This window comes from Protopterus annectens, chromosome 2.part1 (assembly GCF_019279795.1).
Source record: "Protopterus annectens isolate FY-2018-M chromosome 2.part1, PAN1.0, whole genome shotgun sequence".
NCBI classification, from domain to species: Eukaryota; Metazoa; Chordata; order Ceratodontiformes; family Protopteridae; genus Protopterus; species Protopterus annectens.
The window spans coordinates 473650317-473673328 of NC_056729.1; the positions used below are offsets into that span (position 1 = coordinate 473650317).

The window sequence follows — 23012 nt, forward strand, 5'->3', positions numbered from 1 at the left end:
ATTGGAACATTTTCATAGGAATTCTCAAAATTCAAAAACTGCCAATGAAAACAACATGTTTATAATGTGTGCCAGTTACTGCTAAGCAAAAATTTATAAAGTATCTTGAATGGGGAATGGGAATTAGAAAAAATGCATTTCCAGTACACAGTTGTATGAAAAGATACAATTATGCTCAGACATTGGACTTACCTTATTTGAACTCAGAGGAGAACAAAAGTTGGTAAATACACTGTTCAGAAATGACATTGCATCCCATATTCATATTTCTGATTTTTCCCCCCTTATTTCACTTGCAGGTTTCCTTGAAGAAGATTTCTTCATAAGTAAAGAGCAAACTGCACTGCGGAACTGGGAAGCCCAGCAGTATTGCACACAACCACGACAACTGGAGAGCATATGGTTCAAGACTGGAGACAGAAGTGAGACAGCTTAGACCAATTGCATACAGTCTGCCAGAGATATTATGTAAAGATGATAATTTACTTCTTATTGCAACATGTCGAAATGTAACAGGCTAGCTTAAAGAGGCAAAAAGATTTAAAATGTCCTTTTGTAAGAAACACTTGACTCGCAAATTAATGAGCACTTAATATCCACTAAAAGCATCTCTACAAATATGTAAACCTGCTTTTAATGCAACTTCACACACACACACACACACACACACACACACACACACACACACACACACACACCCTACCTCCAAAGTCAATTCTTTCCGAAGGGCAGCACAATCACTGCACGAAGCAGCCAGCAGCAGTCACGAAGGTGGATAGATCCAAGCCAGCCCTCAAATCCATAGAGCAGCAGCAGTAATACCATTTAGACTAGGACAGCAGCAGTAGTCATTTCCCACTCACGTTCAAGCCGGAAATGCACACACGAGGTAATTTCCAACATGCTGATGGAGCTGATGTTGCTGACGTCATCGTGCACATGATGACATCAGCATTAAAACCGCAAAATTTAAAAATTCAAGCAGGGAAGAATTCATAGCTCCCCTGGGAGAAAGCCGCTGCTCCCCAGGGCACTGCGGCACACTTTGGGAACCCCTGTTCTATTGGATTTAGGTCTGGGCTCTGGCTGGGTCATTCCAAAACTTTAATTTTCTTCTGGTGAAGTCATTCTTTTGTTGATTTGGATGTATGCTTGGGGTCATTGACGTGCTGAAAGTTGAAATTCCTCTTCATCTTCATCTTTCTAGCAGACGCCTGAAGGTTTTGGGCCAAAAGTGACTGGTATTTGGAACTGTTCATAATTCCTTCCACCTTGACTAAAGCCCTAGATCCAGCTGAAGAAAAGCAAACCCAAAGCATGATACTGCCATCACCATGCTTCACCATGGGGATAGTGTTCTTTTGGTGATGCAAAGTGTTGTTTTTGCACCAAAAGTACCATCTGATGTTGTTAATCCTTGTTCATTCCTTACCTCTGGGGTAGTCGGTTCCGACCTCGGAACCAAGCCAGACATCTTCCAAGCTCACGCCAGCCACAAACTCTCGAGCTAAACTCTTACCTAGAATTCCCCTCTCCCTATTATCTCAGATTTTGTTTGCTGCGTCGCCATTCAGTCATGTCAAGCCATTGCTCTCTAGCTAAGTTACTTTTCTTGATTTATTACCTAGTAAATTTACCTTTCTTCAAGGAAATTTATTTGTATAGTTGTCTCTTACCCTATTGCATCTAGCGACTCTTTTTTTTATGTGTTTACTCTCTTTCTTACCTTCTTGGTATCTGTTTTACCATTGTTGGTAATCTTTCTCCTCATACCTTCGGGTATCCTTTGTACCATAGCTGGTACTCTATTTTTCCTTTTTTCTTTCCCTTCTATCTATTTTTTCTCTCACCTATCATGGCAGAAAAGAAAGGATGTCCGGGCTTTAAGAGGTGTACTTGTGGCCACAAGTTACCTACTTCAGATGCACATGCCTTATGTGTGTACTGCTTGGGTGAACCTCACTTAACTGTCAACCCACCTTATGGGATATGTAAAAATTTTTCATCACGGACCCTCTTAGAGAGGAAAAACAAACTTATTCTAGAGGGTATTATGAAAACCCCCTTTACAGAGGCTGTTTCTGGGTCAGGGGCTTCATCCCCTTCTAGCTCCCATAGAAAGAAAGACAACCTAAAGAAGACTAAGTCTCTTCCTTTATCCCCTGCTGGGGACCCCAGGAACCAAAACCAAAGAAAGTTAAATTGTCATCTTCTGAACGGACTTCTTCGGCTCCGAGGCTTTTGGAGCCGAAATCTACAGCTCCGAAGCCATCGGCACCGACTCCTACTACGGCACCGAGTGTGCTTCAGACAGCATTGGAACTGAGGGGCTCCTTGGCTCAGAACTTTTCACTGGCACCGACCATACAGTCAATGCAGACTGCTACAACGTCGAGGGATTTTCTGGTGCCTGTACCTTCGTCGGCACTGACAGTGCTCTCGGCACCAACTCTCCAATCTGTTCCGAGTACTCCTTGGTTGGCACAGACTGTCTCAGCACCGATTACTGTGCCAACTACCGCTACGGCACTGACCTTGGTGCAGACTCTGTTCTCGGCACCGAACACTCTCTCAGTGCAGACACTGATAGTACAAGTCATTACAGCAATGTTGCCTTTGGTGCAGACACCTATCCTACCTCTGTTACAACTTATTCTCCTTTTCAAGACCCCTTTGGAGGGCTCTCCATTTACTCCATCTCTAGATAGACCTGACTCCTCATCAGCTATGTCCATGAGATTCACTAGAAGCTTCTCTGAAAATGATGTGGTGCACATTGTGGAGCAGTTGCTTTTGGCTAGAGGAATCACACCTCCCAAGATCTATCCCTCCCTTGGAGGGGAACATTTTTCCTCAGAGATCCCTACTTTTTCTCCTCCATCATCTTCAGCCTTTAAGCCCCCTCCTAGAGCACAGACTTCCCCTGCTGGCTCCTTTTGTAGAGCTTACTAAGGAACTGCAGCTGCCTTTTTGGCAGGAGAGACACTTTACTCCTGTCACTTTTCAGGATGCTAGCTGTGGCATGGTTTCCCCTGCGTCCCATGGCCATCCAGACACTCCTAGATGGTAGGCTGGCTTGCTTGAGCGAGGGGTGACTGTAGGCTCCCACCCCTCCTTAGGTGGACCAGCCTTTCAACGTATGGAGAAGGCTCTTGCCACCGTAGGCGATCCTGTGCCACCAGGTTTTCCGTCCTCCTCTGGGCCGCAACTCACACAAGCCACCCCTAGCGGACACCGGGCACAAGGGCCTCAGGATACACTCCCACAGGAGGCCCCTTTTGCGCTGTCTTCCCCAGCATTTCCCTCCGAGGAAGTTCTTCACAAGAGTTCATGTAAGAGGAAAGACGTGGACTCCCCAGAAGAGTCCCTCATGGAAGACACAGATTTTGATGATGGGGAAGGGTCTCCTCGAGTAACCTCTAAGGTATCCTTTGGGGTTATCCTTGAAATCCTTAAACAGAGAGGTGATTGGCAGCCCTCTAACCCGACCTCTGAAGAGTCTGTGTTCCTGCAGGCCTTTTGTGCCCAGCTCCCTACCTCCTGGGTTACTCCACCTGCCGATGAACGTGTCCGGCTCATCGTGCAGCGTGCATGGAAGGCTCCTGACACCGTTGAAGCCATTCCCCGGAAGCCAAATAAAATCTTGTCCCCTTCAGATACTGACCCTCACTGGTCCAAAGGTCTTCCAGTAGATGCCGTGGTGGTGGCGGCCACAAATAAAAAGGCTCTGGCAGAAGAGAGCCAGACTGTCCATCTGCCCAACAAAGAATCCCGGGCACTGGACAGATTAGGGAAGTGTACCTTTACAGTTAGGTCCATGAATTATATGACACATTTTACCAGGCTTCAAAGAGACTTAATTTCTGAGCTCTCTGAAATTTTGGCCGGAGCTGTGTCTGATGAGATCCATGACAAAGTGGCCTCACAATTAGCCACCCTTGAATCAGTATCTAACTCCTCCATGCATCTGATTTCTCATGTATCAGAAGGAGCAGCGGGTGCAGGCATAGTCATGAGATGGCATGCCTGGATGCACCTGTGTCACCTCGCAGAACCCTTCAAGGCTTCCTTTCTGAATGCTCCCATTGAAGCCTCTTCGCTATTTGGACCCAAGGTGAAAGACACACTGTAAAGTCAAAAAGAAGATCACCAGCTTGGTCCTAGTCAACACCACCACTCGAAAATAATGTTGGGAACCAATGTTCCTAAACAGTCTCCTCTGTACGTCTTCAGTAGAAAAACCAGCACTAACACGTTGTACACTGGAACAAAGCTTCTTTATTAAACACAAAATAAAGCAGCATTGCCTGAGAATCCCAGTTGCTTTTCAAGGTACATAAGCTGTGTGACCAGATGCAGTTCTACTCAAGACTATTTTGAACCCACAAAATTGGCCAAATCAATCAATTAAACTCATTGAAATTAATCAATTGAAAACACATTGTATCTTGTCTTAGGCATACAAAATACTTAAAGTGCAACAGTACTTTCCAAAAATATAGACATTAAAAAGTTGAACCTTAAAAACATTAAATATGATAAAATGCTTGTATAAAAAATGATGAAAAATGTATGCAAATGATGAACATATTTTTGCATAAGTGTTTAAGAATTTTTGTTCTTAAATATAAAAAATGTGTACAAAAGAAAATATATAATACAAACTGAATGCAACAATAAACAATCTCAGTCCATAAATGTATTGGGGTCCTGTTGATTACCTATAAAACTGCAGGTATGCAGTATTGCAGTTGTAATAAAAGACACACTGGCTAGATGTGAACATGACGGTAAGACCCTTGCTGCCGTGGGCATCTGTTACTCTTCCTCTCAACGGGCTTTCTCCAGAAACCAGAAGAGCGGGAAGATGTGGCACAAAACGTCTCAAGGTTCTTTCCGTGACACACAAGCCGATTTCTACCCAAGATTCGGGTAATCCAGAGGTGCAAAAAAGACTTAATTTGGTGGATGACACAGAACCGGTCACATTGTTCTCGCCCCTTTACCCCCCAACAGCCCAACGCTACAGTGATGACAGACACCTCCCTGATGGGGAGGGGGGTTGCTATTTCAGGGAAAGACAGTCCAGGGCACATGGTCCAGAAATGGAGGCCCATCTGCATATAAATATCCTAGAGCTGAAGGCGGTGCTTCTAGTGTTGTAAGCATTCAGTCCCCTACTGCTGTCAGGGACTATTGCGATGCAATCAGACAACATGGCGGTAGTCTGGTACATCAGCAAACAAGGCGGAACCAAATCTTACCCACTTTGTCGCGAGTCCATGAGAATATGGCAATGGGCGATGGCTACCAACCGCTTTCTCATCGCAATGCACATTCCCGGGAGTTCCATTGTGATAGCAGACAGACTCAGCATGTGCATTTTACAACCTCATGAGTAGTCCCTAAATCCTTTAGTAGTGGAGGAGATTTTCAACCGCTGAGGTCTCCCTTGCTGCCACCTCTTTGCATCCCTGATCAATTACAAATGCAGCAATTACTTCGCACTGATTCCCCCTCGGGGACAGTCACCCAGGGACAGTAGTTCACGATTGGCCCTCTAGTCTACTTTATGCTTTTCCCACTCTTCCCCTCATTCTCCAGTTCCTGAAGAAAGCCCGCTGGTTGAAGAGCAAAGTAATCCTCATAGCGCCATATTGGCCTTGTCAAATTTGGTTCCCCTTTCTATGGCCTCACCTGCTAGATCAACCATGGATTCTCGATCCAACTCCAGAGTTTATCTCCCATCCGCAGAACCTGATTTACCCAAACTTGAACAGCCTGAAGCTCACAGCTTGGCTCCTCCACTTCCTGTGATTGCCAGGCAGAATGATCTTTCTTCCCCAGTACAGGACATTCTTATTGCATCTCATAAGTCTTCCACCAGAAATACATATCTCAGAAAGTGGAAAAGGTTTACTATTTGGCTGAAGGAAAAGCAGATAGATCCCTTTTCAACACTGGTGCCGGTGGTACTGGAGTACCTGTCAAGTTTATTCCAATATGGCCTCTCTGCTTCTACCATTCGGGTTCATTTGGCCGCAATATCTTATTTCCACAATGGTGTCCAAGAGTCTTCCCTTATGTCACACAAATTATGCAAGACCTTTCTAAAAGGCGTAAATCATTTGAAACCCCCATTTAGAGAACCTACCTAGCCATGGGACCTGTCATTAGTCCTGCAAGCTCTGACACCATCACCTTTTGAACCAGCTTCTTCATGCGACCTCAAGTTTCTTTCATGGAAAACTTTGTTCTTGGTTGCCATTACTTCTGCCAGGCATATTTCTAAACTTCAAGCGCTGTGCATCAAACGGCCCTACTTGACCCTTCATAAAGATAGAGTGTCATTGAGAACTAATCCTTCCTTTCTACCAAAAGTGATCACTGAAATGTCCATTAACCAAACCATTGAATTGCCAGCTTTCTTTCCCAATATTTCTAACAGGGGAGAGTATTGCCTACATACCCTGTACATTCACAGGCAAATTTGTTTCTACCTGGACAGAACTAAGTCTTCTTGCAAATCAGATCAGTTATTCTTGGCCTATTCTGGAACTAGATTAGGATGTGCTGTTTCTAAGGTCACATTGGCTAAATGGTTAAAAGACTGTGTAACATAACATTTATTTACAAAGAGAACAATATCCCTCTAACTACAGCCGTAAGGGCTCATTCCACAAGGTCGGTAGCAACTTCTGCTGCCTTCCATGCTAGAGCTTCTTTACATGACATTTGTGCAGCTGCAACTTGGGCTAGACCTCATATCTTCATCACCCATTACAAATTGGAATTGGCCTCCAGAGGAAGAGCATATTTTGGTTCAGTGGTGCTCAGGAATGTCCTTCCATGAGTGCCTTCCAGGAATAAAGGTAGCTGGGGACTCTGTCCCAGATGTAAGGAATGAACAAGGATTAACAACATCAGATAAATAAGTTATGTCTTACCATAATGTTCCATCTGTGTTGTTGATCCTGGTCAATCATTACGACCCTCCTCCTTCCCCCTCCTGAGGCTTATAGTGGATCTCACCATCCAGTTCCATTAGGTCATTTGACCAGAGGTAGGCTCTACCTTCTTTTGACTTGCAAACTCAATCTGAGGTAACAGGGAGAGGGGAATTCTGGGTAAGAGTTTAGCTTGAGAGTTTGTGGCTGGCGCGATCTTGGAAGATGGCCGGCTCGGTTCCAAGGTCAGAACCAACTACCCCAGACGTAATGACTGAACGAGGATCAACAACACAGATGGAATGTTTTGGTAAGACATAACTTATTTTTTTGGAATTGCGGCAAAAAAGTTCAACCTTGGTCTCATCAAACCATAACACATTCCCACATGCTTTTGGGGGACTTGATGTATTGTTTTGTAGATTTTAGCCAGGCCTGGATTGTGTAAGAAAAGGCTTCTGACTTGCAACCCTCCCATATAGCCCAGACATATGAAGAATACAGGAGATTGTTATGACATGTAGTACACAACCAGTACTTGCCAGAAATTCCTGTAGTTCCTTCAGTGTTGCTGTAGGTCTCTTGGCAGCCTCCCTGACCAGTTTTTGTCTTGTCTTTTCATCACTTTTGGCAGGACGTCCAGCTCTTTGCAATGTCACTGTTGACCCATATTTTCTCCATTTTTTGATGACCGTCTTTACTGTGTTCCATGGTATATCCAGTGCTGTGGAAATTTTTTGTACCCTTCTGACTGATACCTTTCAACAATGAGATCCCTTTGATGCTTTGTAAGCTCTCTGTGAACCATGGCTTTTGCTGTAGCAGGCAACTGAGTAAATATCAGGAAAATCATACTAGGACAGCTGAACTTTATTTGGGGTCAATGAATCTTGATGGCAGGTGTGTACCCAAGAAGACTGAATGTTGTAATTAAATCAAAAGGTGCTTCAACAAAGTATTAGTTTAAGGGTGTGCACACTTATGCAACCAGTTTATTGTACATTTTTTATTTTTTATGTTTCCCCTAACAGATTTGTTTGTTTTTCAATTGAATTGTACAGGTTATAGGTCACATTAAAGGTGGAAAAAGTTTTGAAATGATTTGTTGTGGTCTCAATATTTGTACCACAAAAACCTGGCATTTTAACAGGGATGTGTACACTTTTTATATCCAATGTAAATGTAAATAGAAATGTAGCTATTATGCGTTTAACTGGAACTTGGTATAATGCAATGTAAGCAAATGGAGCTTTTCTCCCTGGCCTCTACTGAAAATGGGTATTAAATTACCCAGTTGGAGTTTGCCGATAAACAAAGACAAATAAATAAATATTTTTAGGTTTTCACAGTCACACACACACACACACACACACACACACACACACACACACACACACACACACACAGAGTATGTCTCTGAGTTGTACTAAGATTAAACATCAGAGCTCTATTATTTTTTTCACACTACCATTATTTTCAAGTTTCCTTTTCTGTGTTTTTTTTTTTTTTTTAGCCAATTGGAAATGAAGTATGTACTCATCTTTCTACATACAAGTAGATATTTAAGCAATCTAGCTAACATCAGCAACTCAATAACTTCCAGCAAAGAACTTAAGACACCTCAAAATCTCAAGTAACTGCAAAAATCAGAGTTGGCCCAATAAAAGTTATTGTATCACGTCTGTGTTCCAGTGTCTTTGTGTACCCTTCGGGTGGCATTACTCACAGTATCCTTGAAAGATGCAAGAACACTACGTGGTCTTCAAATGTCAGCTGATCAGCTGCCTTATCACCTCTAGCAACTTGTTTACCATAATTTTATTTATTTTATTTATTATTTTATTTTCCATTTGTTGACCAGGTTTGCCCAGCTGAGCTGATAGAACTTTTTCAGTGGAGGCCCGGAGAGAAAGTTCCACAAATTAATATAAAGTTTTAAATTAATGTAGTAATTATAGACAAAGCAATAACATTTTCAAGTTGGAACAGTAATAGCATAAAATTTATTTACAGTGTTAGAATTGACATTTAGCTTAAGATTTGTGCAGGAAACAGAATGTGAAATTTATGAGTACAATCATGGTATTTACATTTAGTAAGGATCATACAGGTATATCAGTATAAATATTTGTAAGATTGGGTGACGGGTAATTACCTGTATAAAATGAATAAGAGTGATGAGACATAACTAAAATAAGACCAATGAGGGCAGAAACAGTGATCTTCGTAGGTGAGGAAGACAGTTTATGAAGGGTGGATACAGTGGCATGAGCATCTGATTTGCAATGGGAGTTTGTTCAAAGAAATGGAGGGGAAGTGGCTGGAGAGGTTTTGACCAGTTTTGCGCTTGGTTTGTAGTAGGTCTTGGACTGAGCTTAGGAGAGTCCTAGGAATATAGAAGGAGATAAGAGGAGACAAGTTGGGACAGAAAGATGGTTGGTTCAAGATAGAGTGGATAATCTGAAGCTGTGAGAGGAGAAGCTGGTGAGGTAATTCAAGCCAGTCAAAGAGTTTTAAAGAGACCGTGATGAGATCTATAGCATTGCAGCAGATCTTGTGACTTTGTTATAGGTTATTTCTAAATTTGTTTGGAGAGAGGTTTGGAGGATGGTGAGGATCTGAGAACTATACAGTAGACTTGGTAGGAGATAGGCATGAGACCGGGAGACTTTGGTTTTGTTGCATAAGAGACCAAGTTTTTGATGAGTTTTCTTAATACAGTTACTAACATGCAAATCAAATTTCTGCTGGTTGTCTATTATCTATCATGACCTCTAGAAGTTTTCTGTTGGGTTCAACTATGATACATGTTTTATTCAGAGAATTGACAGTAAAAGTGGATTTAAGGTGGTTTAGGTTTTTGTGAATAAAAAGTAAGTGTATTTTTTTTCAGGATTCAGAATTAGCTGGTTGTTAAGAGAGCCAGGTTTCAACAGAGTTAAACGATTCCTGAGTGATAAATATTTTAAGTCAATGAGAGTGTCTGCAATGGTGATGAGAGAATCATCTGTATACTGGATGAGGGATGACTGAGGGCTGGAGGTATAGAGTAGAATTAGTAAAGATATTGAAGAGTAGTGGACCAAGAATAGATCCTTAGGGAAGACCAATTTTGATAGGGGAGAGGAGGGGAGAGAGCAGAGAGCTATTTTACTTATTGTAATCTATCTGTGAGGTAACTAGCAAACCAGGTAATGGCAGAGGTGGACAAGTTAAGGTTAGATAGTTTGTCCAGAAGAAAGGAGTGACAGACTGTATCAAACACTTTAGAGAGATCTAGGAATAAACATGATACTAGTTTATTGTTATCTCTGGCCAGCAAAATAGTGTTAATGAAGAATAGGAGGGCAGTGGTGGTGCTATGTTTTTGTTAAAAGCCATGTTGTGTGGGGTAAGCAGATTGTTTTGAAGTAAGTATTCCATGACTTGCTTGTTTACGCATGTTTCTAATATTTTTGAGAGAGGTGATAGGATGGCTATAGGTCTGAAATTGGAGATTTCTATGGAGTTACCTCCTTTGTGTATAGGTAGAGCATAGAATTATTTCCAGATAGAGGGAACTTTTGATTCAGAGATTGAACAGTTTATCAGTACAAAGACTGGTAGAGCTAGAGAGTATGCTGCTATGTGAAGAAAGTAGGGAGGTATGTTAGCAGATGTAGGACAGGGTTTTAGTTTGCAAAGTAGAGATTTAATGTAGCTGGTAGGTATTGGTTTAAGGGAAAATATGTTAGTAGAATTCTGACTAGAGGAAGGGTTAGCTGGATTTGTAGAGGAGACAGTACTTATCTTGCTAATGGATTATATGAAGTAGGAATTGAAGATAGAAGCTGTTTCTTGGGATGTATGTTTTGGGCAGGGATTAGGAGATGAGGGGTTACCAGGATGTAGTATTTGATTTATTGAGTGACATAATTTCTTGGGATTTGATCTTTGTGAAGTAGGTGGATCATTATAAAAATCTTTTTGTCATTGTTGATATGTTTTTGTAAGGTTTCTGATCTCTTTATATTTTTGTAAGTGAACGGGTAGCTAAGTTTTTACCCACATTTTCCACATTCTATCTCCTGTTTTCATCAAGGTAGGGGTAGCTTTAGTTAACTAGGGAGATATGTTAGATTTGACACATACTGTGTGCTTGGGTGCCAATGAGCTAAGAATATTTAGGAAGGTTGAGTTGAATGAGTATACTGCTTCATCTAGAGGGAGATAGGTCAGAGAAGTCCGATTTATTTCATAGAGGAGGGTATTAAAGGTTTCTGGGAGGAAGTTTGATAGTTTGTGACATTTGATGTGTCTGTGTAGTCTTGGGAAATATGGAGAGAATCTTAGAACTTTTATTGGAGAGTGGCCACTTGGAGAGAGAGAGAGGCAAAGTTTCGGGGTTATGATATTTGTGTGGGTCTAAGACTAGAATCCAGTCAATAAGTGAGCCAGAGTTCAAAGATTTATTAGCATGGCTGGGTGTAGAGATAGGTTGAGTAAAACCATGCAAGTTGATGCAAGAGGTCATTTTGGGTGAGTAGAGGGATAGCCAATTTATATTGACATACCGTAGGAGGATACTTTCACTATGTATGTGTAGACTAAGCCAGGAGAGAATATGTTCACGTGGGGGAATGTTGTCACCAGGTGGTATATAGATGGCTGCAACAATAATAGTAATATGACTGTGAAGTTTAAGGTTGGCTATAAGGAGTTCAGCAGGCAGAAAGGATAGGTTTGGTTTATTTAGAGATGTGAGTGTAAAATGGTTTGAGTAAGCAATGGCTACTCCACGACCTCTTATTTTCACAGTCAAGTCGAAGTATATTATACCCTGGAGGGAGAAAGTCTTTATTAGGGTTAAGAGGTTTTAGCCATGTTTCAGTGAGAGTAATAATATCTGGGGATTGAGTTGACATCCAGGCATGAAATTCAGTAACTTTGTTTAGTACACTTCTAAATATTCATACAGTAAAAAGAAGTATGTTTTTGGAGAGAGTGAGGTGTCCAGTAACAGGGTTGGTTGAATTGTTGATGGGGAGAGAGAGTTTGGCCCTGGATTTGGGTGACTGTCACCTGATAGTAGTAGAGTTTTAGGGAAGATGCTTATATTATAGAGAAAAGGGTACTAGATGAAGTATTTTATTTTACTTTTTGGATAAATTGTTGGGAGAAGGAAGTATTTTGATTTTGGGAAGGAGAGTATTTGTAGAAAAGATGTAAGGGGAGATTTCAAATGAGTGAAAAGGTTGTGTAAAGGCATTTGAGTGAGTGGATGTTGGAGATGGATTTTCAGGTGTTAGTTGGATTGCATAAGAGGTGAGATGGTAAAGTAGAAGTAAAGGAGGCATGTAGAGGAATGTTAGAATCATATTGTTTGGATCAGAGAGGTGGGTCAGTAGTAGTAGGCAAGAGAGAAGGAGGTAACTTGCTATGAAGATATTATTAACACTTGGAGTAAATAGAGTGAAGGAAGGATGACTCCTGTAGAGGGAGATGGAAAAGGTGGAATAGTTAGTACAGGCCTGGTGATTATCAAGGTGTAGGGGTGTAACTTGTTGGGTTGTGGTAGAGGACAGGAAGGGGAGAGGAAACAAGAGATTAGTTATAAATTAATGCAATTACATGATAGAGGGTGGGTGATAATGGGGGTAGGATAGGGGAGTGGAATGAGTCTGAGCATAGGAAGGGCAAATGGAGTAGGCAGGCCCTACCCTTATATGTCGACAGAGAGGAAAAAGAAAAAAAAGTCAGCAAGGTAAGACAAAAAATTTGGGGAGAAAGCTAACCAAGAGATGAGAAGAACAAACTTGGAGGGACTAATGGCTGTCGTAGGTGTAGTTATTGTAATCAGGAAGAGGCAAAAGTAGATAGGTGGGAGAAAAGAAAAGAATGTTCTGTAAGTGTACAAAAGGACAAAGAATAGTGTTAAGTAGCTGCACAAAGGACAGGGAAGATTGCAAGAGGATGAGAAAGTTTGTTACTAAGTGAGAGACAGGAAAACACCAAGGGGAGTACCAGGGGTGGGTGACACAGGGTGTAAGGGGGCATAGAGCTGGAGAGGTAGAAGATAGGAAGGTGGGCTACACAAAGGTAGCAGCAAGAGAAACAAGAATAAGAGCAGTTTTGGATGATGTACGAAGGGGCCACTAGACTGGGTGCAACTTGGTAGGTGTGAGGTCAATAATAAAGTAAGATTACAAGGCACATACATTAATTAGTCAAGGGGAAAACTGGATCCTGTACGAGGTTCAGGAGTCCAGTTGGAGAGCTACAATTATTGCACAGAGATCTTTTACTTGAGTGAAGCTTATCTGGGAGATTCAGACAGCGCTGGGATGAAGAGGTCTGAGAGGGTGTATAACCTAATAAAATAAGGAAAATAGCTTAGTTTAAAATATGTCAGAATTATTTTATTAGCTAATTTTACAGCGAGGTATTTTAAATATAAAGAGAGGAGAGGGAGAGGAGGAGTAGCATGAAGTGTGAGGAAGAGGTGGCAGAAATGTACAGAAATAAGTACTGAGAGGAGATAGAGAGGGTATACAGTTTTTAGAAATAGTAAATCCTAGTAAACATGTGCATTAATAAAACAACATAAACATCAGTAATGTATAACTTGACTTGTCAGAAACAGGCAGGTTCTATGCAATAAAAAACATTAGCAGATTAACAACACACTAAGCACTTGATTAACACATGGTAGAGATTTGCAAGAAAATATAGACATTAAATAGCATGGATAAAATAAACTATGAGTGCAGTACTGAGCTGTCACATGACTGGACCAGCTCACGTCAAACTACTTGCCTCTCACATGACTGGTCTAGGTACCATTTGGTTTTAATTTGAGTCCTTCTGGTCTATCCACATTGTGAAATAAAAAAAAAACTAAAAGATACTAAAGATTTTAGAAATTCATGTGGTCTTACTGTGAAATGAAGGCAGCAGGGTACCAGGAAAGCTGTGAACATGAAGTAAATATTGTACATTTTTTAGTTAAAGTTGTGTGTCAGTAATTAGCTTCACTGGGTGTATGTTTTGAATTTGTTGCTGTTTTGAAATGAGAAGTGTATTTTTTTCTGTCAGTGCAGTGTGTCTCTCTCATGCTTTGGCTCTCTTCTAGCTAGTGAAACAGCATCCATGTTGAAAACATTTATGCATGAATCAGACTAGTTGATGGGGATCATGTTATATGCAGTGTTGTATAATCAGTCCATATATTAATCTTTACATAATTGTGCATGTCAGATATCATGAAAAAGTATTGCTTATTTGTAGAAAAATGCCAAGCAGCATGAGTTTTAGATCAAAAATGTCTTTACTAAACAGAAGAAAGTTTCCCGAATAAAATGAGATGGCGTTAATTCATTATTAAGTCAAACAACGAGGCCTCTTTGCAGCTTGATAAGTTAATAAACAGTTCTTCAGCAATGTGTTTTCTTCCCTGTCACTTGATCACAGTTCTGAAGCATATAAAAAGCCAAAGCATCAAACAAGGTCACAGAGTTTGTGGTCCTCAGATTTGCTGCTAAACTCAATAACTTAAACAGTCGTTGAACTTACTGGTTGAGGAGGTTTCCACAAAGGAACAATTCCAGTTTACATCTGAAGTTTTAATTTCGGCTCAGAGCTTCCAGTAGCATGATGAATATATACTTCGATAGTTGGCAAGAGCATTCTCCATCTCTGTAGCTCTCTGGTAGAGAGTGTTGGATATATCTGGTGGGAAATAGTAGATTTATAGGGAACTACAGAAACTCTCCTCATTGCCACATTCACTAAGCAGAAACACATTGGCCAGGGTAATCCCATGGGCTAGGCTTGTAAAGGCTCCAGAGCCATTAATCTACTACACACCTGTGAACCATAGGCAGGGTTGTTACCCACTGATAAAGTCTACTCAGCTGACTTTCTGCAACCAGAACCCTTTAAAACAAAATATACAATGGTAGCCTGTTAATATGCAAAAATGTGCATGCTGATTGGTCAGCCCAGCCTGCGTGCCTGTTGTAAAATCAAGCATATGCCAATAGGAGAAAGTCCAGCTGCTGAAGTCTGAGTGGACTTTCTTTTATTAATATATGCTATGGAACTCAATGCCCAATAGCTTAAATCCTGTTATTCTAGCAGCTTTCTAACTTTATGAGCAACATTTACATTTGGGACCTTTGACCCCCTTATTTAAGGCTTTGCAGTTTTCTTGAGCTAAGAGGTCGAGAGGTATGTATGGAGAGCAGAGAAAATACAAGGAAAATCAGGTACGGTATGCAAAACTAAAGAAACGTAGCTGATTTTCTTTGTATTTTTGCCCTGTCTCGCTCGTCCCTGTAAATTGTCTGGATTTCACAATGATTCCCATTCATTACAGGAGGAACTAATCCTCATAAACAAATGGTGTACAACAAAAGGGCTAAAATGTAATTTATAAAAAAAACAGAGTAAATCAATAAACCACCAAGATCATAAATTATCCACAGTTAGTCACTGTTGTTTGTTAAGCTCTTTTGTCCTTACCGCACTTCATCAGAACACTCTGACGTCCTATAAGAACAAAAGCGCTTAACAAGCAGTAAAGTGACTAACTGAGGAGAACTTGTGATCTTAGTAGTTTATTGATTTACTAAAATGTAATGTGAAAAAATATGGTATTAACACACTTGGTAAGTAACGTTCTCCTTCAACCTACACTATAGTCAATACGGACTTCAACATTATAATATAGTTAGTGATCTTATAACCTAGGTTGCTAATTCCTTGTTTCCACCACCATATAACAGCAGAGGTCAGAAAGTCATTTTATTTAGCACAAGTCTTCTTTTTCTTTCGGCTGTCCCCATTAGGGGTCACCACAGCGGGTCATCTGTTTCCATTTCTTCCTATCCTCTGCATCTTGCTCTGTCACACCAACCACCTGCATGTCCTATCTCACCACATCCATAAACCTTATCTTAGGCCTTCCTGTTTTCCTTTTACCTGGCAGCTCCATCCTTAGCATCCTTTTCCCAATATACCCAGCATCCCTCCTCAGCACATGTCCAAACCAACGCAATCTCACCTCTCTGGCTTTGTCTCCAAGCTGTCCAACCTGGGCTGACCCACTAATATACTTATTCCTAATTATGTCTACACTCGTCCCACCCAGTGCAAATCTTAACATCTTTAACTCTACCACATCAAGCTCTGACTCCTGCCTTTTTGTCAGTGCCACTGTCTCCAACCCATATAACATAGCTAATCTCAAGACCCTCTTGTAGACCTTCCCTTTCACTCTTACTGGTACTAGTCTGTCACAAATCCCTCCTGACACTCTTCTCCACCCTGCCTGTACTCTCTTCTTCACCTCTCTTCCACACTCGCCAGTACTCTGAACTATTGATCCCAAGTATTTAAACTCAACCACCTTTGCCAACTCTATTCCCTGCATCCTCACCATTTCTCTATCCTCCCTCTCATTCACACACATATATTCTGTCTTAGTCATGCTGATCTTCATTTCTCTCCTCTCTAGAGCATATCTCCACCTCTCCAGTGTCTTCTCAACCTGTTCCCTACTCTAATTACATATCACAATGTCATTTGCAAACACCATAGTCCACGGGGACTCCTGTCTGATCTCATCTGACAACCTGTCCATCACCACTACAAATAAGAAAGGGCTCAGAGCTGGTCCTTGATGTAATCCCATCTCCACCTTAAACGCATCTGTCACTAACACTGCATTTCTCACTGCTGTCACATTACCCTTGTACATATCCTGTACCACTCTTACATACTTCTCTGCCACTCCCGACTTCCTCATACAGTACCACAACTCCTGTCTAGGCACCCTGGCATATGCTTTCTCTAAGTCCACAAAGACACAGTGCAACTTCTTCTGACCTTCTCTGTACTTCTCCATCAACACTCAGAGCAAACATCGCATCTGTAGTGCTTTTTTCTGGCATGAAACCATACTGCTAATCACTAATCATCACCTCCCATCTTAACCTAGCTTTTACTACTCTTTCCCATAATTTCATTTATAATTTTTCATAATTTTATTTAGCACAAGTAATAACTTGTTTTCACCTGGATAATATTTTAGATATCATCACATTTTATGCAGCCCTAATTAGACCAGTTACCGAGTACAACACCGTTTTCTTCAGCATGAACCTTTTTACGTGTATTAAGCAACTGGAAAGGCCTCAGAGTTTCCCAATCAAAACGGCCTGAAGTCCTTATGCATGCAGGAAAAGTTTGAATTGATTTCCCTTTACTCAGTTTCTTATAGGCTCTTGCATGGTGATCTGTGCCTTATGTTCTGTATGATTAGGGACTGTATCCTCCTTAATCTTAATTAGAGTCCAATAGTTCCAGTAATACCAGAACTAGGGACACAAATGTCTCCCAGTATGTAAGTATTATGTACTAGAGAGACAAATTGATTATCCACTGCTTACAGCTCCTCTGGAACAAACATCCCATGCAAGTAAAGCAAAGTGACCCCCTAGCATCCTTTTAGATTAAGCCTGGGTGATTAGATGGATCGACATAAATTTAGTCTAGAACTGACTTGCATTGCCCTTCTTAATCCCCTTGATATAGTTACTGGCACACTGACAAATGCAGTACCAAGATTCATTAAAGAAGCCGTGATATGATCCGCAGCTTCTTAACTGAATGTCTGTACTACATTCACATCTACATTCACATTTCCGAAAACTCAAATCTTTTGAATGGAGATTGTGGTACAGTGAAGATTGGTACCCTTTTCCCCACTGTAGTGCCATCTCAGAGTTGGTATATATAATGTGCAGGGGTTGTGTGTGTGTGGGGGGGTGCAGTGGGCTTACACCCCCCCCTTGCAAAACATAGAAAAATGGTAGATTTCTATTGTTTTCTGAAGTTTGAATTTTTGGAAATTTGTTCATATAGTCTCACGCATATGAATTTTGCACTTCTAATAGGGATCCATATATATATATATATATATATATATATATATGTCTGTGTGTGTGTGTGTGTGTGTGTGTGTTTGTGTGTGTGTGTGTGGGTATCATAGGTAGGTACTAGGCTGTTGGTCCTAGGGCCTACATAAGCCTAGCCCAAAAGGTACCCTGGCTTTCCCCACCCAAGAAAATAATTTTCCTGTGCCCCTGTCAGACAGAGCCACAGAAGTGATCCCCAGGGTGAATTTCCTATCTTCCATCCAATCATCAAGATTTTTCTTGAAGAGTGCTAATGAGGAGCTTTGTGTGATATACATAGGTAGTTTGTTCCAGAATATGGGAAGTCTCTGGCACAGGAATCTATCCCTCCAGCATGTTCTGTTTATTGTGGTGACAAGGCTTATGTCCCTAGAGCGTGTAGCTCGGAGAGATTGGGATTTCTTTAAGTGGAGCATATCCGACAGTTCTGGGTTTGATACAGCTTTGTATGTTAGGCAGAGATTGCCTCCGAATAGGCGATATGCGATGGAGTAAAGCTGGAGTTTTTTTTAGACAGTCTTCGTAGGGCATCTGTTTCAGGCCAGTAATCCTCTTTGTGAGGTATTTCTGCGGCCTTTTTAGTTGTTGTCGATGTCTTTTGAGGTACGTACCAAAAGGGGCGTTGTACTCTGTAATGGGTCTAATGAGTGATAAGTAGAGTGGAACAATGACCACTTTTTTCCTGGATGAGAAACCTTTTGTGATGAGGTGTGCCATGTTGAAGGATTTCTTGACTGATGTGGCAATGTGATTATCAAAGAAGAGACTACTGTCCACCTGTGTCCCAAGGTCACTTCTGGTGTTAAGTAGACTACTGCCTATGAGGTAGTTCATGGGTACAGAGTTTTTACCACAAGGGATGAGAATACACTTTTTGACATTGAGCTTGAGGCCATGGCTTTGACACCAGGCATCTGTCTTAGTGAGGCCCTTTTGTAGGATGTCCACATCACTTCAATTATGGCTCCTAGTTTGCAGTCATTTACGAACTTCATTAGCCAAAGACCATCTGTGTTAGCCTGTACTTCTGAGACGTAGATACCAAACAGGAGAGGACCCAGGACTGAACCCTGTGGAATTCCACTTGTCACTGGTTTGAAATCGGATTTGGAGTCTGTTACTTTCACAGTGTGGGTTCTGTCAGTGAGCCAGCTGGCAACCCATCTTGTGACATATGGATTTATACCTAGTTTAGTGAGTTTTCTATAATTCCAGAGTGGGGGATGGTGTTGAAAGCCTTGGCGAGATCTAGATAGGCTGTGTGTACCACCTTAACCACATCTACGGCTTTTGGTGACCACTTCAAAGAAGTCTGCCAGGTTTAGGAGACATGATCTGCCTTTTACAAACCTGAACTTGGTGGGGTCCAGAGTTTGGAGATTACCAATGTCATTGTTTATAAGTTCCATGATGATACATTCCATAGCCTTGCAGACCAGGCTCGTCAGGCTAATGGGATGGTAGTTCCAGAGGTCTGTGGTGGATCCCCCTTTGTGGAGTAGGATAACCATCGCTGTGCTCCATTCAGCAGAGACAAAGCCTGAGGTGAGGCTGTGATTGAACATGGTACTTAGGTGGGGTGCCAATTCGTTCTGTAGTTCATGTAGAACGCAGCCTGGAATGTTGTCAGGTCCCATGGATGCTGTGTTCTTGGCATTGTAGAGTATGGTTTTTACCTGTGCAGCCGTGATTAGAGGAACTTTGCATTCTTCCAGTATAGAGATGGGCCCTTTAGGGGGTGAGAGGGAGTAAATTTAGCACTGAACCTATCTGCCAGAATGTTGGCAATATCAGTTGGTTCTGTACATTTAGAGCCATTGTGCTGTAACTCAGAGCAGATCTGAGTGTTGCCATTGACATTCTTGACATAGCTATAGAATGCTTTGTGGTTGTCTTTAGAATCAGTGGCGATTTTTTTTTCGTAATGAGCTTTGGAGAATTTTGAGGGATCTCAACTTTTTACTGAAGTTGACCAGGGAGTTCCTCCAATCATGGTATTTTACTCTTTTTTGCAACAGTTTCTTTCTTCTGTTGTAGAGTTTTTTATGGCAGGGGACCACCAGATTGGCTTCTTTTTTTTTGGAGGAGAGCATCTTGGTTCTGTTAGGGATTGCACAATCCATGCACTCATGTAAGTGCTTATAAAGTGCATTTGTGTAGGGTTCAGCAGTCGTACCTCTATTGTCCGTCTGCATGGGTGTTGTGAAGTTTGCCACTTCTGTCTTAAGAAGCATGAAGTTGGCTTTGGAGGAATTTTTTACAGTGGTTTCCCTAATGGGGGGTGGGGGCGGAATGTGGATGTCTAGGGTGATTAGCTTGTGGTCGGATCTGACCAACGAGGAATTGACCTCTGGTGTGGAACACCGGTTGCCCATGTTGGTAATGACCAGGTATATATATATATATATATATATATATATATATATATATATATATATATATACATATATAAATATGTTTATACAGTAGATAATGTAATATACTGATGTGCATTTTAGAAGCAAGCTGTCCTATAATCCGTAGAGTCTGGTGTGCCAGTTGGTGTGGAGTTCATGATGAGAGATAAAGCTGTTATGCATTCTGCTGTGCAGCTTTTTACTACAGATGCTGGTGTTTGTTGACCTTTTTTATGCTGTCAAACAAGGTGACTAAGGACTGGTGTGTGCTGACATCTAACTCGTCATTAGAATTAGTTGTATAACATTACATGCAACATGATCCCCATCAACTAGTCTGATTCATGCATAAATGTTTTCAACATGGATGCTGTTTCACTAGCTAGAACAGAGCCAAAGCATGAGACACACACACAATGCACTGACAGAAAAAAAATACACTTCTCATTTCAAAACAGCAACAAATTCAAAGCATACACCCAGTGAAGCTAATTACCTAAACACAACTTTAACTAAAAAATGTACAATATTTACTTCCTGTTCACAGCTTTCCTGGCACCCTGCTGCCTTCATTTCACAGTAAGACCACATTAACTTCTAAAATCTTTAGCATCTTTTACAGTTTTTTTATTTTTACTTCACAGTGGAGATAGACCATAAGGACTCAAATTAAAATCAAATGGTAGCTAGACCAGTCATGTGAGAGGCAAGTAGTTTGAAGTGAGCTGGTCCAGTCATGTGACAGCCAACCAGGACCCAAGTGTTCATATTCAGTGATCATTTAGCTGCTTAAAAATGGAAAATTAATTGTATAGTAGGAATAGTGTCTTGGATAAACTGGAGTTAATGGAGAGATTTACTCCTGATTGGCTTGAGGATTTTATCTTTTGGGCTTTGCCTTTGGAGTCAAATCTGGTCTTTTGGGAGTAAATCAGCATTATTCCTATGTTAGCAAACTGACTCAATAACTCTAAAAAGGATAGCAGTTGATGCTTTAGGGTCCCCATCTGGCCTCATACTTGTCTGGTAACATATCTCTCATCCTCTGAGCATTATAAATCATAGAACTGGCTTTTGAAAAATTATAGCAGAGGGTACAAAAGAGGAGCACTTTCTTATTTTATTTTTCAGATTAAAAGGCTTTCAGATATTAGTGTCTATGATAACTCTTTACATATGTTTACTGTATTAATTTAATAACATAATGTGTTTCCTTAAGCAGGTTTGATTTCATCAGCATCAGGGAGTCTGGGAGGAACAAGGCAAAATCTGAGGTCTAAAATCATAGCACCATGCATGAATCCTAACAGTTAAGAGACATGTTTGGGAGCATCTTCTGCAATTCATCATCTCCTTAGTTTGCTCACGTAGCTGGTGTATTCACATATTGGCCCTGATTCCAAAAGTCTTGCTCTCGGTGTAAATGATGACTTAAACTGAGAGCAGGTCTTTTGGAATCTGGTCCATTGTGTTTTTTGTTTATTCTTCTAGCATCCAATGATTTATATATTCTAGAGGATACAACTATGTTTGACAGTGTTTTAACCCATATCCAGGAAAAACTGAATGAATCTAAAAACAAGATAAGAAGCATGATTTCTGGCAACCCCGTTGTCTACCCAATATATCTTCCAGTATTTATTCTCTTTAATGGCTGACTGTAATTTCTTCAAAGATGAGATGCTGTTAACTCAAAACAAACAAAAAAATGTAAAAAAAATTCTAATAATAAATAATAAAAAATACTTTTATAAGAAGGTGCTTACAAGTTGGTTTGGCTTGTAAGGATATATTAAAAATTTCTTAAAGATCATTTCTCTTACTCTACTTTACGTTCACAAATATAAGTACATTTCAAGACCGTAGTAAAATGCAACTGCTGTATCTCTGGTGGTACAACTTAACATCTTCATTCCCTTCTTTTGGCTGTTTGCTCTGACTCTATTTTTGATTGTGGTTTTTTCAGCATGCCAACTCAGACACTCTGTATTTAATGCATGCATGTATTTTCTATGTTTTTTCAGTCACTCTGTTTATAGTGTCATTTAGTTATTGCTTTTACACCCTCAAGCCAACTATGATATTCACTTTTTATATAATATATGTTTATATTGCATTTTGTCATACTCCCTGTTGGGTTTACCCAAGGCTGAGACTGAAATCGGTACAGTGGGATCAGTGCTTAACCCTGATTAACAAATTCAAAATAAATAAAAATAAAAAAAAATAGAAAGTGATGTTCCAAAGATATATATAGATGCATAATGGTTTTATCTCACAATAAATAGGTAAACTTCTCCTCGGCTCACAGCCAAAGTTGAACATTCTACTGCATACAGTGGTTGAAATAGCAGTGGGCAAAGGTCCTGAGGAGGAGGAGACCCGATCTCCGTCGAGGCTATCGAGGAGGCACTCCAGGCCTACCTCGGTAGCCTCTTCGAGATCTACCCATAGCCTTTCTGATGCTGATCTGGACGGATGATGAGAAGGTTCATCCAGGCCCAGATGCAGATGGGAGTGCTCTTGCCTCCCCCTCGGGGAGCTCAACACCCTTTTAAGCCTATTGCTCCTTCTCCGACCCGCTATCCGGGTTGGGCAGCTGAGCCGAGCAGCGGGCGGGGAGGTCGGGCCGATAGTACTTGGTACCGGATCCGACCCTGCCCTCGAGAGCGTCGGACCCGATCTCGGAGCCTGGATCCGAGCCGGATCCG

At 41.1% G+C, this 23012-nt stretch overlaps 1 long non-coding RNA gene across 1 annotated transcript in view; it reads left to right on the forward strand.

Moving 5' to 3' along the window:
* Positions 1-307: 307 nt before the first annotated feature.
* The window catches only part of LOC122794111, a 1891296-nt gene continuing 1868591 nt past the window's right edge, over positions 308-23012 (forward strand). Inside the window, exon 1 of the long non-coding RNA XR_006363615.1 lies at positions 308-422. This is a non-coding gene — a long non-coding RNA (uncharacterized LOC122794111). The remainder of the gene's footprint in view (positions 423-23012) is intronic.